Source organism: Notamacropus eugenii, chromosome 4 (genome assembly GCF_028372415.1).
Source record: "Notamacropus eugenii isolate mMacEug1 chromosome 4, mMacEug1.pri_v2, whole genome shotgun sequence".
NCBI lineage: Eukaryota > Metazoa > Chordata > Mammalia > Diprotodontia > Macropodidae > Notamacropus > Notamacropus eugenii.
Genome location: NC_092875.1, coordinates 359,821,570 through 359,835,228, shown reverse-complemented (window position 1 = coordinate 359,835,228; position 13,659 = coordinate 359,821,570).

Sequence of the window (13,659 nt, the reverse complement as noted above, 5' to 3'; positions counted from 1 at the left end):
CACATCTACAAATCACATTAAGTGGAGTTATTTTCAAAAAACTGTCCTATATATTTTAGTAGAAAAAAAAATCAAGTGTGATTCCAAGGGCAATTCTTAAGTAATACCTACAGCTAAACCCAGTGGAAAGAACACAACAGAAGAATAAATAATAACATTTATTAATGTAGGATATAATTGGGTTGCCTTTTTTTTTTTTAACATCTGTGCTTCTTCCTTAGCAATCACTAGTTTCATTTCCCTGCCAGAAATTCCACATGTGAGTAGGAGGCGTGGGGAGTTTCTATTTGTTCCTTTTCTACCTTGCACAGAATGTTCTCCTACCAAGAAATTCATGCCTTAGAATCAGCGCTTCATTGTGGGCGTGGAGACTAAGACAGTATCTACCCACCAGCCTTGCTCTTGGCAAAGTCTTATAGAAGCCCCATCCCCCACCTTGGTATCTGCACCGACAGTAGCCTCTAAGGTTACAAAAATGCCTTTGAATATACTCTCCCATTTGAGCTTCTCAACAATCCTATAAGGAACATAGTGTATTGTTATTCCCATTTCATGGAGGAAAGTCAGGGAGGTACCCAGTGTCACACAAGGTGTAAAAGATGAGGTCAGAGCTTGGCCTCTGAATTTTGACCTCAAATCTAGTACCCTTACCCTTATTCCACACTATTTTAAGATTGATCCTGCTAAATCATACTTTGGTCATTTCATCTCCTACTAGAAACCATTGAGAGTCTCATTATTTTCTAAAGTCTAAATTCCTCAGTCTGGCATTCAGGAACCTTTACCATTGTAGTTCTAGCCTACATTTTTAGCATTATGTCCTGCAATTCCCTCATGGAGAACTGAATTTAGCAAAATCCTACTCGTTTAAATGCCACTTCCTAAATGAAGTATTTTCAAGTTGCTCCTAGCTAGTAGTGTACCAACTGAAAGTGATTTCTTCCCACTCTGACTTCCTCGTCATGTGGCCCCTATCTGGTAGTTATCAGACTACATAGGCTATTAAAGTAGTTATTTGTGTATTTATCTTTCTTCCTAGATGTTAGGTATGTACTTATCTTTCCTACTAGAGCTCTGTAAACAAAGACCTGATCTCATCTCTTTGCATTCCCTACTCCAAAAATTATTATTGAAGAAAAAATGATAACTGCATATAAAACATGTTTCTTGGGGAGTTTGCAATCCAGCTGGAGAGACAAAACTGAAGCCAAGCATGAGAGTACATAATCAAGTTATATGTAAAGTATGGTAAACTATAAGTACTGTAGGAGAAAGGAAAGATCAGTGTGGGTTCAAGTATTCAGAAAAAGACTTAATGACGGGGATGAGATGTGAGCTGGTTTCTAAGTAATGAATAGTAATAGATAAACTGGCAATAGAGTAGAGAGTAGAGCTAGACTGGGATCATAAATAAAAGCATGGTGGCCAGAATAAGTACATTTTATTTAGGAGACAATGGAAACATCTCCCTTGGAATAGGGGGTAGGTGTTGAACTGTATGTTGCCTTGGGTGAAATATAGGAAGATACGGTTGGTTTTGAGTAACAGCACCAAATTAGGCAAGGTCCTGAAATTCAGTTCAGTGCATCCAGCAGTTACTAAATATGCAAGATATTGTACTGGGGTCTGGAGAAATGATGACAAAGTGAAACAGTCTTTGTTCTCAGAGTGTCTACGTTCCATATTGCAGGAAAATCATATACACGGGTAGCATGAGGAAGTGGACAGAGTACTGGACTTGTAGTCAAGAGGATCTGGGTATAAATTACTTAACCTGGGTGTGACCCTGAGCAAATCACTTTATCTCTCTGAGTCTAAATCTCCTCATCTGTACAACTAGGGGTTGGGCTCGATGACCTCTAAGGTTCTTTACTATCCTAAATCTATGATCCCATATGTATACTTGCACCATCTCCCTTGTAGAATTGTTGTATATATGAGGTCAAAAATATAGAGGCCCTTTGGTAGCCTACTGAAAGGTAAACTAATTGATGGAAGACTATGAGCTGTATATCTGAAGCATACATGAAAAAACCAGAAAAATAGATGGATGATTTGAATATGCAATTTTTTAAAACTAGGAAAAAATCCATAATAAGCACAAAGAGATTAAAGGTATATTATGATGTTAAAGAGACAAAATTATCCCTATTTGATTTAATTTAATAGTATTTTATGTTTTCCAATTACATGTAAAGATAATTTTCAACATTCATTTTTTGAAATATTTTGAGTTCCAAATTTTTCTCCTTGCCTTCCTCTCCTCTTCCCTCCCCAATATGGCAAGCAATCTGATATAGGTTATTCATGTTCAATCATGTAAAACACATTTCCACATTAGTCGTATTGTGAAAGAAGAAACAGAACAAAAGGAAAAAACCCCCAAAAGTGAACATAGTCTGCTTAGATACACATTCAGACTCCATTAGTTCTTTTTCTGGATGTGGATAGCATTTTCTATCATGAGTCTTTTGGAATTGTCTTGGTTATTGTATCACTAAGAGGAGCCAGTCGATCATCACACAATGTTACTGTTAATGTGTACAATGTTCTCTTGGTTCTGCACACTTCACTCAGCATCACTACATGTCAGTCTTTCCAGGTTTTCTGAAATCCACCTGCTCATCATTTCTTATATCACAATAATATCCCATTACATTCATACGCCACAACTTGTTTAGCCATTCCCCAATTGATGGGCATCCCTTCAATTTCCAGTTCTTTGCTACCACAAAAAGAACTGCTACAAATATGTTTGTACATGTAGGTGCTTTTACCTTTTTTTAATGACATCCCTATTTGAAAAGAAATGCCATTCAAAATAACCTTAAGATGCATAAAATAACTGGAAAGTAATTTTTCAAGACCCAATCAAGAGAGACAATTTTAAAATACTCTTTAAAGAAATATTGAATGACAAATAATTGGAACGATCTATAGTGCTCATTTACAGACTTAGTGTTATACTAATCAAACCCTCAAAGATATAATGGTGTAGAGGTAGACAAGATATTAACAAAATTAAGTTATAGTGATAGGTCTGAAATCTCAAGGAAAATAATGAAAAGCAGCAGAAATGAAAGAAGACTAACACTTTCAGATTTTAAATTTTATTATGAAGCAGCTGTCATCAGAATTACTTGGCACTATTTTTTTAAAGTATATCAGTGAAAAAGACTAGATAGGCAGAAATCAGAAATAATTGAGTATTTGATAAACCTGATGACATAAACTACATGGGGAAGTACTTCCTCTTGGAAAGAACTGTTGGAAAAACTGGAAGCCACTTTGACAAATTTAAGTTTAGAACATCTTGCACCATAAACCACGATAAGTTCAAAATGAATATATGACCAGAATATAAAAAAATCATACTATAATTTTCAAAAATGAGATTAGGTACCTTCAGATTATATCTAGGGAGAAATTGGAACATGAAAGATCACAGAAGATAAAACATATAATTTTGATTCTGGGAAATTTAAAAGTTATTGCATGAATAAAACCTATGTAGCTAGGATAAAGAAGGGTCTTTGTATTAAATATCTCTGAGAAGGGTTTGATATCCAAGCTCTATAAGAAACCAGCATAAATATATAAAACAAAGTCACATTTCCTCAATGGATAAGGGATCAAAGGATATGAACAAACATTTTTCAAAAGAATAACTGCAAACTATTGACAACCATATGAAAGATTACAGAAGCGTCATGGAACAGTGACTGAAGACCTGACTTTGGAGTCAGGAAGACTTGAATTCAAGTCTTACCTCTTATATATATGCTGAGTATATAACCCTGGGTCAGTCACTTAACTTCTCTGTGCCCCAAGCAGACTCTGAAACTAGTTTCAGAATAAATTACCAGCTGCATTGACACATAGATATTTTGTGAGACACCTTTGTTGTTGTTCAATGGTGCTTCAGCTGTATCCAACTCTTTGTGACTCTATCTGAGGTTTTCTTGGCAAAGATACTGGAATAATTTGCCATTTCCTTCTCTGGCTCATTTTATAGATGAGGAAACTGAGGCAAACAGAACTAAGGGACTTGCCCAGGGTCACACAGCTACTAAGTCTATAAGACCATATTTGAACCTGACTTCAGGCCTGGCATTCTACCTATTGTCACCTAACTGCACCCAATCCAGGAATTTAGACTGGGGTAAGAATGCAATGAGGCGTTCAAAGACCATAGAATTGGCTAATAAAAAACCCAAGTTTACTGATAACCATAGATTAAAAGAATGTGATTTGTAAAGTTAAAAAAGATACTGACCTATAAAATACTACTGCCCTTTCCATCAATAATCATCACAACTACCATGTTAGATTAAAGGAAAATATTTCCCTCTAGGCAGTAGGAACTTTACTAAAACCCTAAACTACTCCCCTTAGGTTAGTTTTATGTATTAGGTAATGAGGAAACCAAAAATCCTAGCCTTCTTAAGATCAACTTACATAAAACTGGCACTGTTACCATAAGGGGGTTTCCTCACTGGGAATTCCCTCTTCTGGAGAAATCACAAGTCCAGACCAAGAACAAAACAAACGAAATCCCTTGAAAAACCAAGATAGTTCCTAGAAGTGCATGGAATATGAAACAAAATGATTAGCAATGTTACCTTGGTAAAGAGACCATAGGGTGTGAATCATTGGGTTTTACAAATTTAAAACTTGAGCAGGTTACATTCAGTTTTACTGAGGTGAGGCTGTGGAATATTGCCATTATAAACAAAGAAAGGAGATCATTGTAACTGAAGAAAGCCATTTCAGTTTTGAAATGATGGGTTTTTTGGAACAACATTGCAAGGTAGAGAAGTTTTACCCCCAGGTTCTCAAGTTTTCACACAAATGTATAACTTTATAATATACAGTGAAAATAAACTTTAAACTGTTATACTATATACTATAAACCTTAAAGGGGTATATGTATGAATTATTATTCCTATTTTTCCACTGAAGTCCAGTGCCAATGCCTCTTCATGTTGGAACAATGAGCACATGTTCTCAGACTCCACTAAGCCCTAGGAGTGGACCAGTGATAGCCTACATGTCAGTTGTTTGAGGATAGGTCTACCCAAGTTCAGTAATGACTCATTAACTGAAAGCTGGCTACCAGGTAACATTTTTTTTTTTTTTAACCTCAGAGGCTCACAAAGCATGGAGAACTGCCTGAAGTATAGCATAATCAGAAAGTAGAGCTCATCAGTGATGGGAGGGGAAGCAGGAAAGAGGCTCATGAGCTTATTTCTGATTGGATAAAGCCACAGATCTAAACATCTCCTGATAATGAGTCAGACTTGCCCCACAGAAAGAGGTAGACCTGAGAGATAGAAGGAAAATGACCTTCTGAGAACCGCAGAAAACACAGCAGTTCCTCAGAACTTGTACCCATAAGAGTATGGGCAAGCCACCTGGCTAATCATGATATTCAGAACTGAGATCCTTTTTATTAATCAGGATAAATGACAAATTCTTTAGCCTGGCATTAAAGGCCCCCTACGATCTGATTCCAACCTATTTTTCCAGCCTTATTGTATGCTACTCCCCTTTGCACATTCTACATTGTAGCCAAACTGGATTACTAGCTGTTTTCTGAAGTTGCTTTCCATCTCCTGCATCCTTAAATTCGCAGAAGTCCTTCCAGCTTGGAATGCACGCCCTCTTCTTCTCTGTCAGAATCCTTGTTTTCCTTCAAGGCTCACTTCAGGTACTGATTTCTTCAGGAAACCTTCTAGAATCCACCCAGTTCTTAGTGCTTTCTCCTTCCTCAAATTACCTTATATTAACCTATGTACATGTTTTACCTACAGTAAAATGTAAGCTACTTGAGGCGACTATTTTTTGTCTTTTTATTTATTACAACTCAGTGTCTTAGTCGTAATGTTTGTTAAATTGTATTTAATTGAAGCGTTGCACACTCTACAAGGCAGGTAGGTGACAGTGAAAAGAGTACAGGATCAGGAGTCAGGAAGATCTGAATTCAAATACTAGCTATGTGTCTCTAGGCAAGTCACTTAATTCTGTTTGCCTCAGTTTCCTCATCTGTAAAATGATCTGGAAAGGAAATAGTAAACCATTCTAGTATCTTTGCCAAGAAAACCTCAGATGGGGTCACAGAGTCAATAATAACTAAAATGACTGGACAATGACAACATATATGATTCCCTAGAACAGCTTGCTTCAATCTTAGTACCTTCCAAGTTCTCGTGTTGAATTATGTCCTTTGTGACTTCCCTTGGAAAGTTTTCTTGGAAACTACCAGTATAAACTATTTAGCATATTATTTCTCTACCAGTTTCAGGGTCATGTGATATGTTCCAGTACTACAGTTTTAACTGTTGCTAGAGGCAAAGGGATAGGATAGTTGCCCTTTTCCTTTTCTGCTAAAGGGCATCTCTTTGCTCTGGGCTCATGTACAAAGTAGACCAGGTTAAATCCTAGGATTATAGGATCATAGATTAAGAGCTAAAAGAGACCTAGAAGCCAATTCCTTCATTTTATAGATGAGGAAACTCAGACAAAGAGAAGTGAAATGATTTGGTCCAGGTTACACAGCTGGCAAGTATCAGGGGCAGAATTTAAACCCGAGTCTTCTTAATTCCAATTGCACTAAGTCTGACTTCCTAAGAGAAAGGTCAGTCTCCATTTCCTTTCACTCTTTGGCTTGTTACATCCCCACTCTAGCACAGGGGGAAATACATAAAGTTTAAGAATGACTTATATCTAGGACCTCCCCAAAGGATGAGAGGTAATAGAAAGGTATTCACTGTATAATATAAATCATATATAAGACAGCTATTTGTTTCCTCTACGCAAAAAAACCTATAAGCCCACCATTACAGAAAAACTTTAAAGTAACTCATAACTTTTGTCATACTTCTCCAAGAGGTTGAGACTTAAAACCATTGCAACATAAAACACTTGGCAAGACTGTTGAATAGGTTTTGCATTTCACCTCAGCTCTGCAAAATGTCCAAACAATCACATCTAGGTCCATGTGTTTTATCAAACCCAGACAGGGACAGAGCTCTTTCCACTCTCTGTGATATCCTGTCCAATGCAGTAATCCTCCCTACCATCAGTTAATTCTGACCAATGAATTCAGGATCTCTGGAACTCTTGAACTCACAAAGTTGCTCTTAAGCCTGGACAGGTCCATCTCAAAATTGGTGCTCATTCCCTCACTTGTGTTCAGGAAGGAACATAAAGTAGAAAAGACAGCCAGAGGCCCAGGCTCAACCTCATCTAGTTGAAACTCTAATTCTGTTCCAGCTGCCAAGTAGGAAGTCACCATGCTGCTAGGGTGAGAAGGCAGGTGGCCTTTCTCTTCACCCCTTAGGAGCATTCACTGTTTGCCAGATAGAGCACTGAAGGAAGCAGAAAGGACCAACGCTGAAATGGACTAACTTCCTAAATTACTGAGTTACCTGCCTCAAACAAACTAGCATTTAGCATCATCCTTAACTACAAAATTACAAACCCTCTTTCTGGTTTTTTTGCACTCCTGTTTGCTTTTGGGTTCCTGATAGAGCATTGGGTTATCTTGCCTTGTCTAACCAGGGCACCATGACAGTTCCCAGGTAGCTCCAAAACATGCCTTTCCATCTTCAGTTCCCCATCTGTGTTGTCTTCTCCTATTTGAATGTAAGTTCCCCAAAGACAGGAACTATCATGCTTGCTTGTATTTATATCCCAGGTACTTAGCAAAATACCTGGCACATAGAAATCACTTACTAAATTATTTTTAATTAACTGACTGATTAATTTGGAATAATAGGAGCACAGAACATGATTGGATTTGCCCTTCCTGGTGGATTATGAAGAGATTTCTTTTGGCCATGGCTTACTCATTTCCAATGGGAAATGATAAAAAGTCCCCAACTGTCTGCTAAAGTGAGAGAGCTTTTGCAGATCACTGGATTACAAAGGGAGCTCCTGCTCTCTTTGCATCTCTTGTCCTTTCTGTTTGTGAAGTCTGTGACCTTTTTCTACATAAACTCTAAGAGTTGGGGGAGGGAAGAAATGATTGCCCCTTCTTCTACCTGGTTTCCATGTAGCAATGGCAACATGGCTGCTTCTCCTTGCTTTGTGTTTGTTCTTTATTGATCTTAGGTAGATGATCCATTGTAGAGGTGTTCAGGGCTGTCTGGGATCTTTCTTCTTCACGTAGTCCAGAACCTTAACTGAGGTGGGGGGACCAGGGCTTTGTCCTAGGGAACTGAAAGTTAGGTATCACTTAAACTCCAAAACCACTAAATTTAGCACCTGGTTGGCATGAACAATTAGTTAAATTAGGAAGCTACCAGATGGCAGCTTTCTCACCCAGGTGAGTTCCTTTATGGCCCAACCATTCCCCACTGTGAGAGAAAGTGTCCTAGGTCTCTGACCCACAATTGATTTTGTCTTAAAAAGTTAATTTGAAGGGAAATTTTTTTCCACTTTTCCTAGGTATCTGAAATTACTCTGGCATAGCTTGAGAATCCACAGTTCATTTCCAAGCTGTAATGAGTCACTGGAGAAGGACTTGTGTGGAAAGCGAGTGTTCAGGAATAAAAACATTGTTTTAAAATTTTAGAGCTAAAAGGTCCCTAGACCAAATCCCATTGTTTCACAGATGAAGAAACTAGAGTGAGGTCAAGGGACTCCTGCAAGTTCACACAGCTCCTCAGGATAGCTCCAGGTCTTGTGCACAGAGATCTGTGGAAGGAACTTGACCAGAGGCCCAGCCTGAATTTGCAGCTTTTCTGATGCATGAAGAGCAGGAAGCCTGGGTGCTTATCTGCCCAGAGCTCATTGTTTGGAGGGAGGAGGCCCTGGGCAGCTGCTGGAAAGTAGCCACATGGTTGGACAAGAGATCTCCCTGGGTGGAATGTTGGGTGGAACACAGCTAGACCTGTGTCCTCGGTCCTTTGGCTGGGTGATTCCTTAGCTACCATCCCTACACACCCTTGCCCATACAGGACACTCTCTCCCTATCCTAATCAATCAACAAGAATTTCTTAATTACTGTTGTGATAGGCACCAGCGCTACAAAAGTGAGACAAGCCCTTGCCCTCGATATTCTACTGGGGAGATACGCTATATTCACAGAGAAGTAAATACAGGATATATACAAAGTGTATACACAATGATTTGAGGGGTTCATTGACACATAACGGATTCTGGAAAGACTTTAAGCTGAGCCCTGAAAAAACAGGAGCTTCCAAGAAGCAGAGGTGAGGAGGGAGAATAAACATGCATGTGGTGAACAGGAAACAGCAAACAATCCCATTTATCTGGAACTTCAAGTACATGATGGGGAGTAATATGTAATCAGCCTGGAAATAAAGGCTGGAGTCAAACAGAGGTCTGTATAGTTCCCATGAGAAAGAAATGAATTTTAAAAGCCTGCTCAACCTTAGGGCTGGTACCTCTGAAGGATTGGGAGTATCTTTCACTAATACTTTGATCTAGAATCCCACATTCCAGTATCTCTCCCCACCCTCCACCCAGAGCAGTGTCAGTGGCCAGTGACTAGCACCCTTCTTCCATTTAACCAGTTAAAATTGACACATCTCTATATAATAACTTATAGGGTAGACTCCATGGTTATAACCAAGCAACACATGGCAGATATTTATAACCATTCAGAATCACAAAGTCATGTAACAACAAGTCCCTGGACTTTGAGCAGAGAATCACTGAAGTTAACCTTTCTCTGAAACTGGACAGCCATCCCTCAGTTCAGCCATGCCAGGAGCCAGTAGGATCCTTTTTCTCCCTCTCTACCCCTACCCCCAACTCCACCCCTTAATATGTTGTGTTCCTTTCCATCTAGGATAACTGATGTTGTTGGGAAACTTTTTTAGATTTCCAAGTCACAGCCCTAAAGGGACTTTCCTCCAGGGAATAGATGCCATTGTCTTTAGGGCAAGGAGAGGAAGTATTGGTCACCCAATGCATTTCCCAGATAGTTGAAGGAATGTGCGGCAGTAAACAGTGAGCTCACACGTTCTTAGTCATGTGATGCCTAATAGTAACATTTGCCTTATTTTCTCCTAATCTGGGTACCTTAGAACTTCACAACAGTGAAATTGCACAGAGTAAAGTTGTATAAACACCCAGAGATGCTAGAACCTTCTAATCTATCACCATTTGATCCCCAATGTACTTGAACTTATATTGTAAGCCTTCAAAATAAGGAGGGAATCTGGTCAATTAAATAATAAAAGCACTTCCTCTTGAGATGCTTCAAGAATTCCACATCATAGAAGGAATCTCCCCAAACCTTTAGGAGGGATTGAGGACAGGTACAAAGGACTGGAAGAGACATTTGACTGTTTTGGTATCAAAGGCTGGTTGAGATGTGGCTAAACTTCTTAAACTTCTTGATCAGTTCTGGGTTCCCAGGAACTGATCATTCAGGGTAGTTGCAAGTCATCTGCCTTGACCATTAAAAATGACAATGTTTCCTCATTTCACTACCTTGATCTTTTCTTTAAGATCTTAACCTGAAAGGGCCAGGGTCTCACATTGCATCCTAGGCCATCTCCAGTCATCCTGATGAATATAAGGCCACTGGGCCCAGATGACTCAGGAGAAGAAAATGAGGTTGGTGACCTTGCACAGCCCTCCCTCACTCAAATCAAAGTCAACTGCAAGTCATGTCATCATCTTGATGTCATGGTCTTCTTCAAGAATGAAGGGCAAACACAACACAAGTCATCTGCACTCTGAGGGATTGTGAGGAGACTGGAATAGGGGTGATTCTTACATCTCCTTGTCTTTCCTTTTCTACCACATCTTCTTACCTTCCCTACTGTATTCCTAGCTTCCACTCTTACTACTCAGAGAAATGCCTGGCTCAGATGTGCTCCACCTGTGGCTTTGATTTCTGTGAATCTGCATGAGAAACCAGACACCAAAGAAGTCTCAGTCAACATTTTTCTGCCCAAAGACTAGTCAGGGGTTTCGGATGATCTATCTGATCTTTAGGAAGCCTGCACTTGTGCAAAAAGCCATGGCTTCTTGGGGTCCTTTGATTGTCTCAGTGAAATTGAGAAATGAATAGTGGATGACATGGATTCTTTTCTGGACCCTGAGACTTTCAGGGCAGAGATAGACAAGTTCATGGAGGAATATAAGAAGATAGCTTCAGATGATGCCAATGAGGAAGGCAAGGTAAAGGTGACTTGCAAAGGATGGTACCCAGGTTCCTTCAGTCAGAGGCCCCAGCCAGCAAGGGCTGGAGAACGAAAAATGGAAGAAAGCCTGGAAGAAGTTGCAAAACTTCTCTGATGCTTGGCAGTTCTGAGAGGTCAAGATGGAGCACTTGGCAGGAGAAGTTTCAGGACAAACAGAATTGCTCTGATGTGGGCTCAATACAAATCTGGCCCAGAATGAGTTAGGGCAGCCAATGTGCACTGAGGAAAGAGGGACCATTGGCCATTTCCCTTCATCTACTGGACCAGGAAGGAAGCAGGCCAGCACAGAGAGAGAAGAGAGAATATCAAGTACTCAGTACCTGGCTCTGACCAGGTCCCTTTGCAGTGCTTAGGGACTCCAGCTTTCTGGGGTCTCCCCATCTCCTTTGCTGCATGTGACCAGCTATGCACTCCTGCCTCTGTCTGGGCACAGTACAAAGTAGTTGGGAGGGAGGGTGGGAGACAGTGGTCATTTTCCTTAGGATGTAAATAAAGGATAGATAGCCTTACTGCCACTTTTTGGAGGACCTTAGGTTAAAGAAAAACACCAGATCCCATTCCCCACCTAAAGCCTGTTGAGTAATAACCAAATCTGATTGTGAGGGGTCTGGTCTATCCACTTATAATAAAAGCAGATCTCTCTCCATTTAAACCCAGCCCAGTACCTCAGTTCCCTCCATGAGCTGTATTAAGTTGATTTTCCCAATCAGAAGGACTTTCCTAAATTGGGTGAAAACCATTGTCTACTTTCCCTTGCTTGTCTTTCTCAGAGTGATGCCTCCAGACAAAATGTGTTATTTCTTTAAAGTTATCTGTTGGACATTTGCGTTTATGGTATCAATCAGTCAAATAGTATTTATTAAACTTCTCTGTGCCAGATTCTGTGTTAATCACTGGGTACATAAAAATAAGGCAAAAACCAGACTCTGTTCTTGAGGACCTTGCAGTCTATTGGGACAAACAACATGCAGACAACTATGTACAAATAAAATATGTACAGGATAAATGGGAAATAATCAACAGAGGGGAAGGCACTAGCATTAAGAGGAATTCGGAACAGAAGCCAGGGAAGCTAGGAAGCTGGTGAGTGTGCTCAGCCTCACTCCTCCAGAGCAAAGCTGGCTACATATCCTCCGAAAGGTTCTAAGGGTGCGCACTACAGGATTGGGGCATTTTCTTGAATGTTTTAAGCATCAGTTACAGGGCATTCCTCTCCCACTGTAAGCTACCAGTGACTAGCACCCTAATTCCATTTGGCCAATGAACAGTGATTACCTTTTACAAAGGAGTATTTACTTTACAGACACAGAAAGAACAGAAGTATAAATATTCCCTCCCAGTACTTGGGGGCACACTCTTCACTATACCACATAAGTCCCAGAGGAAAATGGGCTAAGATTTAATGCAGTGTCTATATAGCATCGGTCCCACCAAGTTTCTTTCCAACTATGGCATTGCTGCAGATGGGTCCTTGTCTCATCTACTCCTGGGCTCTGTCCCCAAAGTCATTCCTTGATCTTTGGGGCATCATTGCTGGCTGGACCATATGGCTGCAAAATAGGGAATGTGCTCTACTCTCAGACCCCCAGCTCCAATTTCCTTCACTTAAAATGAAAGAACATATACCAAGGGAAAGAACTGAGACCCATAGTCTTGGGTCAGATGGGAAGGGCTCATGACCTCTTTTTCTCACAGTATTGTCTCTCTTCTCTCACCAGAATGGCAGGAAGAAGTCAAACCAACATGAGGTCAAGATTCTGGTCAACTCGTGATTTTTGAATACACCCCTGATTCAAATAGAGCCATATACTCTGGACAAGTCACTTAACTTCTGTTTGTATCAGCTTCCTTATCTGTAAAATGGGAATAGTAATAGCATTGACATCACAGATTTGTTGTGAAGGTTAAATGAAGTATTTGTAAAGTGTTCAACATAGTGCCTGCATAATTAATGATTGTTTCCATGCTTTTGTTTAGTCAGTCAAAAAGGCCTCTTTTCATCATGTGCTTAGCAAACCAGAACCAGTTACAGAATGTTCAAGTATTCTCAAAAATCCCTGTGGGTGTTGCAAGTAGTTAAACATTCAGAGCATGCTTATAAAGACCAAACTCCGGCTAATCCCCCAGAGATGGTATGTTTTTAAATTGTTTTAAAGACAATTTAATAAGGACACATCTGAATGAAAGGACTGTATTTCTCTTGAAGAGCTGAGCCTCAAGGATGAACCTGAAGTTCTTGGAACTTCAATTCCAATGAAACCATGTGTCTATGGAGCAGGAAGATGACATGGAAAGGGTAATGGGGACTCATAGACACAAATCAATTAGGACAACACTTGGTGCACAATACTTTACTAGTTGTATGACCTTGGGAAAGTTATTTAACCTCTATCTCAGTTTCCTCAACTGTAAAATGGGGATAATAATTGCAGCTATCTCCCAGGGTTGTTGTGAAGATCAAATGAGATAATAT